Source organism: Acomys russatus, chromosome 29, assembly GCF_903995435.1.
Source record: "Acomys russatus chromosome 29, mAcoRus1.1, whole genome shotgun sequence".
Lineage (NCBI taxonomy): Eukaryota > Metazoa > Chordata > Mammalia > Rodentia > Muridae > Acomys > Acomys russatus.
The window spans coordinates 15,407,471-15,421,296 of NC_067165.1; positions in this window are offsets into that span (position 1 = coordinate 15,407,471).

The following is a 13,826-nucleotide window of genomic DNA, read 5'->3' on the forward strand; positions in this document are numbered from 1 at the left end:
TGGTCTCCATGGCCACCTGCACCCATGCACACACCCACCCATACCCACATACATATGCATAATTACAAATTAAAAGTCTTTTTTAAAAAGCCACTGTGGGACAGGAGAGATGGCTCAGTGGCTAAGAGTGCATGCTGTTTTTTTTTTTTTTCCAGAGGACCCCACTTTAATACCCCAGCATCCATGTCAAGTGGCTGACAACCACCTGTAACTCCAGCTCCAGGGCACCTTGCACCCTTGTCTGATCTCTGTACGTGCCTTCACTTACATCTGCAAGGCCTCAACACTGACATACACCTATACATATAAAATATAAAGTAAATATTTTAAAAGATATGTTTTCAGAAGCTATGATGGCCATATTTAGATCATAAAAATAGGCAAATAATGGGAGCCTGGTTCCCACCCCGTGCCCCACCCTACCAGATGTTGGTCATCTACCAGCTCTCCAGTGAGCACACTGGTTTCTGAGAGTCTCTTAGCTTCTATACCACCCCTTCCACACATTTGAGGCCGTGTTACGTAATCTCAGTGTCTCTATGGTTAGTCCTTTGCCACATTTTCCAATTCTTCTAATTAGCATTCTTCATCTGTGAAGGCGTGGGATGCAAAATCAACAGGAACCAGAATGTGTGAGATTCTGAGGACTGCAGTAATGGGCCCTGGGACTCTGCAGACAGCTAGCTGCACACAGGGTGTCAGACTATGGGGAGCACAGGTACGGCATGCGATCTGTGCAGACCCTGGAGGAAAACCATGCATTCACATGGTGCTGTGGAATAGTCAGTTTGCAGGGTGGGGTGGCAGAGTGGGGGAGTGGAGGGGGAAGGGGGAGGGGGAGGGGAAGGGGGGGAGGAAGATGAGGAGGAGGGGGAGGGGGAGGGGGGGAGGGGGAGAGAACAGCTTTTAATTTCACCCAATGGTATTGTGCAGCTCCCAGGTCCTCTGTCCTCATGTGAGCGAGGGTGTGGGTAAGCTTTGGAGCAGGTAGAGGACTTCTACAGCTTCGGGCAATCACACTGCATTGGTGTTGCAGTTTATTTCTGTTTTTTTTTGAAGTCTCAGTCACTGAGAACAGGCTTTGTTCCTTCAGAGTGGGGAGTTGGGGGGTGTTGTCTGTTTCCAGTGTGTGTTTGTTTCTTAGGGCTTCCTTGTGCCCTGCCTAATCCAGTATGAGGTGAAAGCGTGGTTGCTGTGGAGAAAGGAGCCTTGGGGCACAGAGGCGAGATGGGGAGAATGCCTTCCCCAAACACTGAACCCGGTCACTCTTGAGGAGGTTACCAGTGACATGTGATATGGATGTAACTGGATTCTCACAGAATTGGCCCTTCCTTTTATATAGATGGGGAAGAAATGACTTGCCACAGGTGGGGCTATCAGGTGGCTCCTGAGCAAAGGCTAGGAAGACCCTGCCCAACATCCTCACAGGTCCCCAGACACAGTACAGTAAGTGGGAAGGGACTCAGGACTTGTCAGGTATCCACTGTGTGCCAGTTCCTTAACTCAGACTCCTCCCAGGATTCCTGCCCACAGGTGTCTTCTCTGGGAGAGGAGACTGTATGGGAAGGTGAGTCCTACTTTATTTGGAAGGGCAATAGCCTGTCAAACTAGAGTGTGAACTGAGGGACAAGAGAGGCCACAGAGATCACAGGTGACATTGACAAGCTGGCACCCGGCTCTTCACAGCCCGACCCCCTCCATGGACTCCAGAAGGCCAGGTGGATGACCACTGGTGGAGGACATACTCAGAGTGGGCTGCAGGGATGCTCTGAGGAGCTCACCCTGCATGGGGAGAGGAAGGACTATGCTGGGCCTGATTTAGGCCTAAGGAGTAGATTCCTGTCAGTGCAAACATTGCTATGCATGGCCAGGACGTACCGATAATAGCCGACTTTCAAATTTAGCAACAGTGTGTCTCCTTCATTACCTGCATCCTGGGCAGGGTGTACACGCCATTTCCCCACCTTAGGATGCTGCAGCTGGTGTGCGCCATCATTTTCCTTAGGAGAGAGGTATTTGAGAAGTATGTATGCCTTGAATTTAGGGGGAAGGGACAGTAGAGAGGGTTCTGAAGGGATGGAGCGGGCCGACCAACTTCCATTGGAGGTGAGGCTATGGGAGGTGCAATGGGACAGCCTTATGCCTCAGGCAATCAGGGCGCAGGTGGTTGACCTGCACTCGGTGGACCAGCTTTGGATCATAAGCACATGAAGCTGGGGTCACAGTAGGTCCTATCTGAGCAGGCCTGCTACAGGAGGTGTGAGCACTTATCTGGGAGCCTTGGCTTAGAATGTCACTCAGGGACAGGTGGGCGACCCTCCCCCCCCCCCCCCCCCAAAAGAAACCAGAAGTACTAAAGGAGAGGCCAGACTTAGAGAGCCCAAAGCCAGTAGGTTGAGAATCAATCAGTTAGAACTTTCCTGTTGGGCTGGAGAGATGGCTCAGTGGTTAAGAGCACTGGCTGCTCTTCCAGAGGTCCTGAGTTCAATTCCCAGCAACCACATGGTGGCTCACAACCATCTATAATGAGATCTGGTGCCCTCTTCTGGTGTGTAGGTATACATGCAAGCAGAACATTGTGTACATAATAAATAAATAAATCTTAAGGAAAGTTGTTTTTTTTTTTTTTTTTTTTTTTTTTTTTAAATCTCTCCTCTTCCACTTCTGACCCCAGGGCATGAGAGTCAGTCCCAACAGTCAGACAGTATGAGAATTGAAAAGTAGATCAAACCTGCATGGGGCTTTCTACCAGGGTCTCAGCTAGCACAGGTGTGCAGAGCTGTGGTATTCAGAGCTCTTCAAGGTGCTGGTAACTCTGGACCCCTGATGACCACACTGAGGGTGTGTGCTCAGGAATTCCAAGAAGGTCAAAGGAGACAGCACACAGTTGCCGTGGACAGGACCCCTGTGTACAGAACACACTGCGCTGCTGAAGGCAGAACTCCGTTCCATTAGGCTCTGACTACAAGGGGGACAGGCTGGTCTGGCATCACCCATCATGGCACCTTCTGCCCCTGGCATAGTGCCTGGCATATGGCTGGGTGGTCCTGGCTGGGCAGGGTGTATTTCCTATGCTGGGAGAGATGGAAGCTGTCTGCTCCCTGGGTGGGTGTTCAGGGAGTCCAGCAGCATTTGGAAGACTGAGCACACCGGTGCCTCATCTCCTTATGCCCTCTACCCACCCAGATTCTGCCTGGTTTACCCACTTTGGGGTACAGTTGCCACCTAGAGCCAAGAGCAGGCTAGGCTTCAGAAAAGCCATGCTTTTGGTTTCTGCTTTTGATTTTTTTTTTTTTTTTTTTGCTGAAAATGTAATTACTAGGCGAAGTGCAAATCTTAGTGCTTGTTTAATACATTACTACTGGTCCTTAAAACATGACTGAATGGCAGGTCTTAATCTGAACCTCAGAGGGGGCAGGTGGCTTACCTGAGGCTATTGTACATGCCAGTAAGTCACCAAGACAGGATTCAAGCGAGGACAGGTGCTTTTTATTTCTTCAGGAGAGGAGGAGTGGATTATACAAAAATCCCTCTGAATTCACAAGTGGAAAACTTTTTCAGGAGTGTGAACTATGCCAGGCCCCTCCATGTGACTGTAACCAATCCCAGCAATAATGGATTTTTAAAGCTCCAAGGCTCAGCTGGGCTCACAGTTTGAGAGATTTCAGACAGTTATTGGTTCTGTGGTCTGGGGCCTGTGGTAAGATGGGAGGGGAAGGGGAGGGGGAGGGAGAGAGGGGAAGAGATTGGAGCCCAGTACCTGCCTTGAAGAAACCCCCGCCCTAATCACCCAAAGTCCCCCTCCCATTATTACCAATGGGTGGGAAGGGTGGCTGACCACCGTAGGCTTTAGAGGACTCATGAAATCATTCCGTGGTATGGGCTGGTGAGTTCAGATGGGTCATGGGGAATTAGGCCTTGTTTTAGGCTTGTGAAGTGGTATGGGAGAGACGGGAGGCCATTCATTTAAAGTGCTTCTGGGGCAAGAGAGGGTTGTTATTTTCAATAATCGAATTGATTAGGTTAAGAAGTGCCCAGGGTGTAGGTGTACCATGAATGCGCCTGTGAGATGGTTCCAAAGAGCCATTGTTCTAAAAGCTGGGGCCCGGCACCCGCTTTGCTCATCCTTGTGTCTACAAGATCTATCTATGCTGTTGTACATAGTTTGACCATCTTCATCGCTGTATATTTGCCAGGTTTATTCATGTTAATCTTAGCAGGACTTTGCTTTTGGCCTAGTTGGAGCAAATGACAAGCAATTATTCTGCAGATTTTTTTTTTAGTTAAAATATTTTATAAGATTTATTTATTTTATTTAAAGTGATATGTGCCTGTATGTGTGTGCACTACCATTGGAGACCAGAAGAGGGCATCAGATCCCTTAGACCTGCAGTTATAGATGGTTGTGAGCCAACAGGTTGGTGCTAGGAACCAACTCTGGTCTTCTGGGAGAGCAGCCAGTGCTCTTAACTGCAAAGCCATCTCTGCAGCCCATATTCCACTGATTTCCTGCTTATGTCTCTTCGTGCACAGATGTGCACATACCTCTTGGCTGCATGCCTGAAAAGGGGATGACTGGACCGTACTCAGCACAGGCATATGCTCAACTTTGCTGGACACTGCAAAGCCACTTTCTAAAGCAGACGTTCTGACTGTCCTTTCCTTCCTTCCCTCCTCCTCTTCCTTCCCCTTCCTCCTCCCCTTCTTCTATGTTTTTTCCCCCCTTTGTTTGCTTTTAGACGAAGTATCATCATAGCCCAGAGTGATCTTTAACCTCCCATCTTCCTATGCCAGCCTTCTGCATGCAGGGATCACTGGTGTGCAACACCAAGGCTGGCAACGAGACCAGCAGCCTCTGATGGTGCTAGCTTTCTTCTGGTGCTTGTCAATACTTGGAATTCTGGTCCTTTCAGTGGGTACCACCAATGAGGCAGTGTGCTCACCCACTGTGCTTCTCAGTCTACCTTAGATCATGTCTGTGGTTCACACGGGGTTGATTTTTATTTGTTTTTTGTTTTTGTTTTTGCTGTCATTTGTGAAGTGCTCATCTTTCTGTAATGTTGTCTGTCTTGTTGACTCACAGGAGTCCTTAAGATGTTATGAGTGTGAGCCCTTTGTCAGGTCTAGGCTTATGACAATTTTGCTTATTTGTTTATTGGCTTTGTCTGTTGGTAATTACTGTCTGTTTGTATGTCTAATAATTTCTTATTGAGTGCTTGACATATTCTATGAAAACTATAGAACTGGAGGCTCTGGCTGCTGTTGTTTCCCATTCTTGGGTCAACCTTCATTCCAGCTGGTGGCTAAGCTCTGGAAGATGGTCATTTAATCCAACCAGGAAGCCCACTGATAAAAGCGTTACCATATGGCATCAAGAAATGCCACCAAGAGCCGGGCGTGGTGGTGCACGCCTTTAATCCCAGCACTCGGGAGGCAGAGGCAGGCGGATCGCTGTGAGTTCGAGGCCAGCCTGGTCTACAAAGCGAGTCCAGCACAGCCAAGGCTACACAGAGGCACCCTGTCTCAAAAAACAAAAACAAAAAACAAAAAGAAATGCCACCAATCACTAGTTCAGCTTTACTCCCAGAAGCCCTTTAGGGTTCTGACTAAAAGCTTGTAGTGTTTACTCACACATTCCACCCAGCCCCGCTGACAAGCGTTCCTCTAGCCTGGAACAAATTTGGCCCACAGACGAGACTTCTGCTCTGTTCTTCTGTCTCTCACTTGGTGCTCTCCCCCAAGTGTCTTGGCTCCTTGGCTATTTAAAAAAAAAACATGTGCCATTGATAAGTGGAGCTGGGTACTGGGCCTGTTGCCAGGTTCTTTGTCATTGACAGCTCATCACTCCCACAGTGGATCTCTTATTTTTACAACGATTCTCCAGATTGTTCTAATGCAGGGCTTCTCAACCTTCTTAATGCTGCAACTGTAATACAGTTCCTCATGGTGTAGTGACCACCCCAACCCCCACTCTGGACCATAAAATCATTTTCATGGTTACTTTATAGTTACTTTATAACTGGACTTTTGTTACTGTTATGAATTGTAACATAAATATCTGTGTGGTCTTAGGTGACCCCTGCAAAAGGGTCATTCAGTCCCCAAAGGGGTCATAACCCAAAGGTTGAGAACCATTGTTCTAATGGCTCTTAAACCAGAGGACTGATGCAGAAACACCTGCTTGCTCCTACTGCAGCTCCGTACTTTAAAGCCTTTCTCCACTTAGCTTATTAATTCTTTCTTTTAGTGATGCACAAATATGTACCAGCTGTTTGACACTGATTATCTAGAGTCCTTTAAAGGGGCCACGAGACTTCTGAGCTCACGCCAGGACACATCCGCTGTCCTTAGGCTTGGATGACTAGGAAATGCTGGATGTGTGGATGCTGATGGATACCTCCATGCTTCATGACACAGTCTCAGTTTTCTTCTTGTGATAAACACCATGACCAAAAGGCAACATGGGAAGAAAAGGGTTACTGGCTTACCTGTCCTGATCGCACTCTATCACTGAGTGAAGCTAGGGAGAGGAACCTGGAGGCAGCTTCCTTTCTGGACCGTGCTGGAACGCTACTTCCTGGCTTGTCCCCCATGGCTTAACAAAGCTTGTTTTTCTACGATACCACCCAGGAGCACCTGTGTAGGGGCGGCACCACCCAAAGTGGGCTGCGCCCTCCCACATCAACCATGGACCAAGAAAATGCCTGTTTGTTCTCTCACAGGGGATCTGGTGGAGGCATTTTCTCAATTGAGGTTACTTCTTCTCAGATAACTCTAGCTTGGGTCAAAAAGTAATCGGGACAGGTGCCCTGAACTTTGTGAGAAAGGAACAGACAGCTCAGTGGCATCCATTGTTGTCTGAGAGGAAGGTGGGTGATGATAGCCTGTGTGGGACAGTCTGAGGGACACTGGGGAGCCCTTTGAGGCATCAACCTGACACATACTCATAGGGAACACCATCAGTACAGGTTCAGACTGTAGTAGGCACCAATGGACTAAATACTTTGCCATAAAGTTGTTCCCCACTATATTATATATACAGATACATGGATTTGTTTAAATTTACCATGACATGGGTTTTAGAAGTGGATTATGGGCTAGTCATGTAGTTGAAGGATTGGCAAACCACGAACCACGGTTTGTTTGCGTGTTTGTTTGTTTGTTTGTTTTGTATGCATGAGTGTTTTGTTTGCACGCATATGTGTATATGCTCCTTGTGTGTGCAGTACCCACAGAGGCCAGAAGAGGGCATTAGCTTCCCTAAAATTGGAGAAAAAGAAGGCTGTGTGGGAAAACTCCTAGGTGATAGGAATGAAGCCCGATTCTCCCTCTCTCTCAATGTGTGTATGGGTATTTGGCCTCATATATATCTGTGTACCACATGCATAACTGGTGCTGGGGGAGACCACAAGAAGTACCAGAGTTATAGATGGTCATGAGCCTCTATGTGTGTGCTGGGAATCAGTCTGGGTTCCTCTGGAAGAATAGCCAGGGAGTTTGTTTTCCCTCCAGCCCTGTTCTGCTTTCTTAGAGTGAAAGCTTTGGCACCGCATACAAATTCCCTGGAAGAAAAGGGAAACTGAGCCAGCATGTGCAAGAAAGGTCATTCATTTTTCCTGAGACAGATGCTGGAAAACATGTAACTTTTTCTAATTCAGTTTCTCTTTGGAAACTTTTGTTATTTGTTTGTTTGTTTGTTTGTTGAGACAAAGTTTCTCTGTGTAGCCTTGGCTGTCCAAGACTTGCTTTGTAGACTAGGCTGGCCTCAACTGAACTCAGAGCGATCCACCTGCAGGCGTGCACCACCACACCCGGCTTGGAAATTTTTTTTTTTAATCTAAGCTTATTACAAGTGTCTAGGCTTAATTTTAAAAGCTATGCCAAAAAGTCATGTGGACAGGCTCACATTTTAAGTTTATATTTCAGAAGGATGTGGAGCTGAGCACTCCAGTTCTCATGTATGTGTGCAGGGAAAATAGATCCCCCTGTGTGTCATTTCACACACCTCAGAATACTTTTTGCCATTTTTAAATCTGAGAAACCAAACCTGCCCACCTCCTTCCATTGGGTTCACGGAGAAGGCTCAGGAAGCCATCTTGGTGGCATAGTTGAGAAGAACAGAAGCCCCACGGGCTCGCAGGACGCTCTGTAAATCTGCACTGTGAAGTGTGGACACCAGGAAGTCCCTTGCCATTTCTTCTCTGTCCATCGTGTCCTCTCACTGGGAGAAGGACACTTGAGGAGAGCCATGCATAAGTCAGGACCACCTGCTTTTTTTCTTCAGACATTTGAGAAACGTGTAGGTCACTTTTGGTTGTCAGTAATGAAGTCCAATTGAGTAACTACAACCAGGAAAGGGGGATTTTATTATTAAAATTATGGGTGTCTTAGCCGGGTGTGGTGGCGTATGCCTTTAATCCCAGCACTTGGGAGGCAGAGGCAGGCGGATTGCTGTGAGTTCGAGGCCAGCCTGGTCTACAAAGTAAATCCAGGACAGCCAAGGCTACACAGAGAAACCCTGTCTCGAAAAAACCAAAGACCAATCAATCAATAAAAAATATGGGTGTCTCCTGGGATTTCTTCAGAGTGAGAATACAGCCTCCTTGGTAAAAATTGAAAGCAATTTTTTTTTTCAGAGTCTGGGCTCTTTCTCATTCCCTCTGTCTTAATCTTTTTCACTGGAGACAAACTTTGTGTCACCTCCCTTCATGAGAGAGAGAGAACAGGACACTGAGCAGAGGGCTGTGGCGAGCTGGGTCAGGGGGAGTCACATGACACAGACGTGGCTCATAGCAGCCATCCAGGCTGGATAAGAGAGAGGAAGGGGGAGGCCTTAGGAACTGGGCCAATCACCCCCAAAGGGTTTATTATATCCGAAAATGTTAAGAGAGTACTGAGGGCCTCATTAAGGGCTGCCTGATGCCTATAGGAGGGCATCGGTCTTCCTTTTAATTAAAATAGCACAGCAGGGGATTTCCAGGTTTGGTCCAGTATGTAAGGAACGTAAAAAGTTGCCATTCAGAACTTACAAAAAGCTGAACAAACAGAAAAAAGGAGCCCAAACAAGACTTCTTAGCTCGAAGGTCACAGGCCAAAGTGCTGCCCTAATACTGGAAAGTGTTGCTGAGGCCCAGTGAGCACAGTCTGCTACGTGGAGACTTCAGGAACCTAAGTGAGCCCAGAGTTTTTTTTTGTTTTGTGTGTGTGTGTGTGTGTTTTGTTGTTGTTGCTTTTTCTCCTGAGTATTGTCTCCAGGTAGCATAGCATGTTCTCACAGCAAGGATGAGAGGAAATACTCCTGGGGAGGGGAGGGGGGGAAGGGAGAAATCATCCTGCAAAGGACCAGAACATTCGGTGCTTAGGAGACCTGGTTGGCCCGGGGAGGAGGAGTTGGTCTATTAGAACCTGCTGTGGCCAGGAGTGGTGGCTCGTGCCTATAATCACAGCACTCGGGAGGTAGAGGTAGGCGGATCTCTGTGAGTTCGAGGCCAACCTGGTCTACAGAGTGAGTCTAGGACAGCCAAGGCTACACAGAGAGACCCTGTCTCAAAAAACCAAAACCAAAAAACAAAAAACCAAACCAAATCAAAACAAACAAAACACAAAAACCAAAACAAAAGAAAAAGAAAAAGAAACCTGCTGTGGAGGGAAAGATTCCAACCCAGACCCTGCCAGCTGCCCTGCTCCACCCAAAGCTCGCAGTCAGAGGCTCAGGTGCACCCAAAGGAAGATCAAGTCCAACCATGGGGCTATAGATGCTTCGTCCTCCTCTGTAGATTCACTGTGTCATTAAGCCCATCGCCCCTCATGTCCACTGTGTCTGCCTCCTTCAAATAATAGGACTGGGGATGCAGCTTTGTGGTGAAATTCTTGCCTGCAGGAACTCGGTCCAGACTGTGCCTTTCGGCACCATGGGAGGACGAAGAAGAGGACGAGGAGGTGGAGGAGGAAGAGGAGGAGGAGGAGGAAAATAGGGAGGAAGAGGAGGAAGGGATGATGATAATTCTATTACTAATAATCTGCATTAAAACAATCTGGAGAGATATAAGAACGAGAGTTAGATGCAGAGTTAATCTTAGAACGGTCAGACCAGGAGTTGTTTTAACATCATGAACAATACAAGATGGATTTTCAGAGGAAGGGAGGCAACATGGCAGGACACACGATGCAAGCAGGGGGACGTGTTCTAAGGAAGGCAAGAAGGAAGAGAAGGCTAGAGGTGACAATTCTGGAGCACGAGTGGAGAGTGGAGGGTAGGCTTATTAGGATTCTGGGCACAACAGACAAAAGGAGCAAAAACAAAACAACAACCAAACCCCTCTGAACTTCACAATAATGGCAATAGAAACTTCCAGATAGAATAGCCAGGAAAAAAAAACAATGGGAATCCACACTCAAGTCAAATATCCAAGAAGTGCTGGACATCATAAATGATATATTTCATACAGTGGGGCTAGCCAAGCGAGGGGCGACTGAGAAGGCAGTAGGGGGATACCTGGGGCAAAAGGAAGTGGAATTTCCCCCAAGTTAACGCCAGCCATGGATCCAGCCTCTGACACAGCCAGCTTAGAGGACACGAAGTAGAACTGAGGCCAAGAGGGGGAACATGGAGCAGCAACAACAAAAGGCTGGAGTAGAAATGCTCAGCCCACGAAGGACCAAAGACGCAGGGATAACTCACCAGAGCAGGGGGGTTCACACTGAGAGGGGAACAAGCCAGCGCTCTACAGATGGTCGCCTCCGGCAGAACGCTTCAAAAATAAAGAAGAGTGACTCTGATGCACGGAACCGAGGACTGCGTGGCCAGATGGGAAAGAGAGAGGATGGAAAATGACCGCAGCTGGAAGAGAGAGAGAGAGAGAGAGAGAGAGAGAGAGAGAGAGAGAGAGAGAGAGAACTTTTCTTAGTTTTAATTGATCTCATACATGATGGCGTGTTCAAAACAGTGATGGCAATCATGTGCATATGTCCTATGTGTACTTTATAAATGCGTGCTTTATGTGTGTGCACACTTACCTGCTAGATGAAAATGACACAAATAATATGAGGGGTGGACAAGAGGGAGGAATTGCGTTGATTTGCTATGCTAAGCTGCTTACACTCTATGTGGCATGATAAAGTGTTGTTTGAAAGCAGCGATCCAAACTCAGGCCTTCCTGCTTGTGAGGTGAGTGCTTCACAAACTGGGCCATCTCCCCCAGGCCAGAGCTGCCAGGTTTTGATGGAGGGGGGGGGGGTCAGGGCTTGCAGCAGTGTGCTGTCTCCCACACCTCACTGAGCGCATTTTATCATCATTTTCCTGGTGGCGTTAACTCTGCCCTCTCCCTCTGTCTGTTTGCAATTTTCGCTATGGTTTTGGATAAATAAATTCTTCTGAATTTGTACTGTGAAAACTCTAAACAAAATAAATAAAATATCTGTTATTATCTGTTCTCAAATATTCTCTGCCTTCAAAAGATGCTGTTACCATGGAAATTCATACTGTCGCCTCATTCATGTCACTTGGATTCCGATAATTCCCACCGGTCCACAAGGGCAAATTTCTTTATAATTCCATCGTCTCTTCTGAAATCTGTTTTCTTAATTGAGTCTCCTGCTTAAAGCAATATAAATGTGGGGCTGGGGAGATGACTCAGGGGAAAAGCGTTTATTGTACACGCATGAGTACCTGAGGTGGAGTTCCTAGCATCCGCGTAAGCGATGGTAACCCCAGCTCTGGTGTTGGTGGATACAGGTGCCTCTCTGGAGCTCATTAGCGGTCAGGCTAGTTGAACGGATGGAATCCGGATTTAGTGAGAGACCATATCTCAAAATACAAGACGCCGAGCAATTGAGAAAGACAGCACAAACATGTATAGGCACATGCACACACACACACACACACACACACACACACACACACACACACACACACACACCCTCCCTAATAGATTCAACTTTACTCATCATAAAATATTAAGAATTGAGTGAGAACCTCTTCCTTGCCCCATTTTCCCCTTTTCTTTATGTAGAGAGGATCGGCATCGACATCCTGTGCATGTTTTTTTTTTTTTTTGTGTGTGTGTGTGTGATTATCACATGTACACACCCATGGTGATTAGCATGCTCTGCAGCTTTGCACACTTCCTGCCAGTGACCTGTTTGAAGATTTACCCATGTGGAGAAGTGTAGCTCCAAGTTCTCTGTTTGTCTGTTCTGTAGCTCACATGCTGCAACTTACTCTTGCTTAGACTGACTTAGGCCATTTCTGTGTGCTTTGTTTCCTGTGATGGTCTAATGAATACTCAGGTCTACACATACACACATACACACACACACACACACACACACTGCTCTCACACACACACTCATGCATGATGCATGTACATGCACACACACACTCATAATGCACACATATGTACATGCGCATACACACTCATAATGCACACACATGTACATGCACATACACACTCATAATGCACACATATGTACATGCACATACACACTCATAATGCACACATATGTACATGCGCATACACACTCATAATGCACACACATGTACATGCACATACACACTCATAATGCACACATATGTACATGCGCATACATACTCATAATGCACACACATGTACATGCGCATACACACTCATAATGCACACACATGTACATGCACATACACACTCATAATGCACACATATGTACATGCGCACACACACACTCATGATGCACACACATGTACATGCACACACACACACACACACACAAATGGGCACGTGAGTATTTTTCTGTCATAGAAAATAGGAACAAGACTGGTGGGTTGCCGAAACTCATCTTTAGTTTGTTCTAGATCAGCGGTTCTCAACCTGTAGGTTGTGACCATCAGCAACCACGTTTTCCCGATGGACTTAGGAACCGAGACACCACTCAGTAGCAACATTACCATTATTAAGCAGCAATGAAAAGAAATGCATGGTTGAGGGTTCCTAAGACCATCAGAAACATGTGTTTTCGATGGTAGCGGCCCCCAGGCTGAGAACCACGGTTCTAGATAAAGCTAAAGTTCTCTCTCGGTCTTTGACTGTTTTCTAAAACTATTATTTATTTATTATTTATTTATTTGGTGGGTTGGTTGGTGGGTTTTTCAAGGTAGAGTTTCTCTGTGTGGCCTTGGCTGTCCTGGACTCACTTTGTAGACCAGGCTGGCCTCGAACTCACAGAGATCTGCCTGCCTCTCTCTCCTGAGACCTGGGATTACAGGCATGTGTCACTGCATCTGGCTTAAAACTATTATTTTAATTACACATATTTATGGAGCAGTATATGATGTATATAATGTGTAAAATATCCAACTAAGGTGACCCACATTCCGGTCTGGCACCTCCTTATTAGCAAACATTCATTTTTCTTCTATATTCTCTTTGATTTTTTGAAACAGGCTTTCTCTTTGTAGCCCTGGCTGTCCTGGAACTCACTCTGTACAGACCAGGCTGGCCTAGACCTCACAGATCCTCCTGCCTCTGCCCTCTGAGTGCTGAGATTAAGGCATGCTCCACTACACCCAGCCTGGAGTTTTGATTTTATAGTAAGTCTTCACGTAAGGCTTACGTAGACAGCATGAGTGAACTGTCATTTTTCCTCTTGAATATATGTCATGTGTCTAAGTAAGCAGCTCTCCTCTCCGCAAGATTGATATCGGCAGCTCCCATAACTCTTCCACTCTGATAACACACTCGCCCGTCTTGGACCCAATTCCACACTGTCTTCGTTGATTGTGACAAGCAGCTTCCTGGTGAGCACGTCCCCTGACTTGCTTCCTCAAAACACTCTCATTTGTTTGTGTCTGTTGG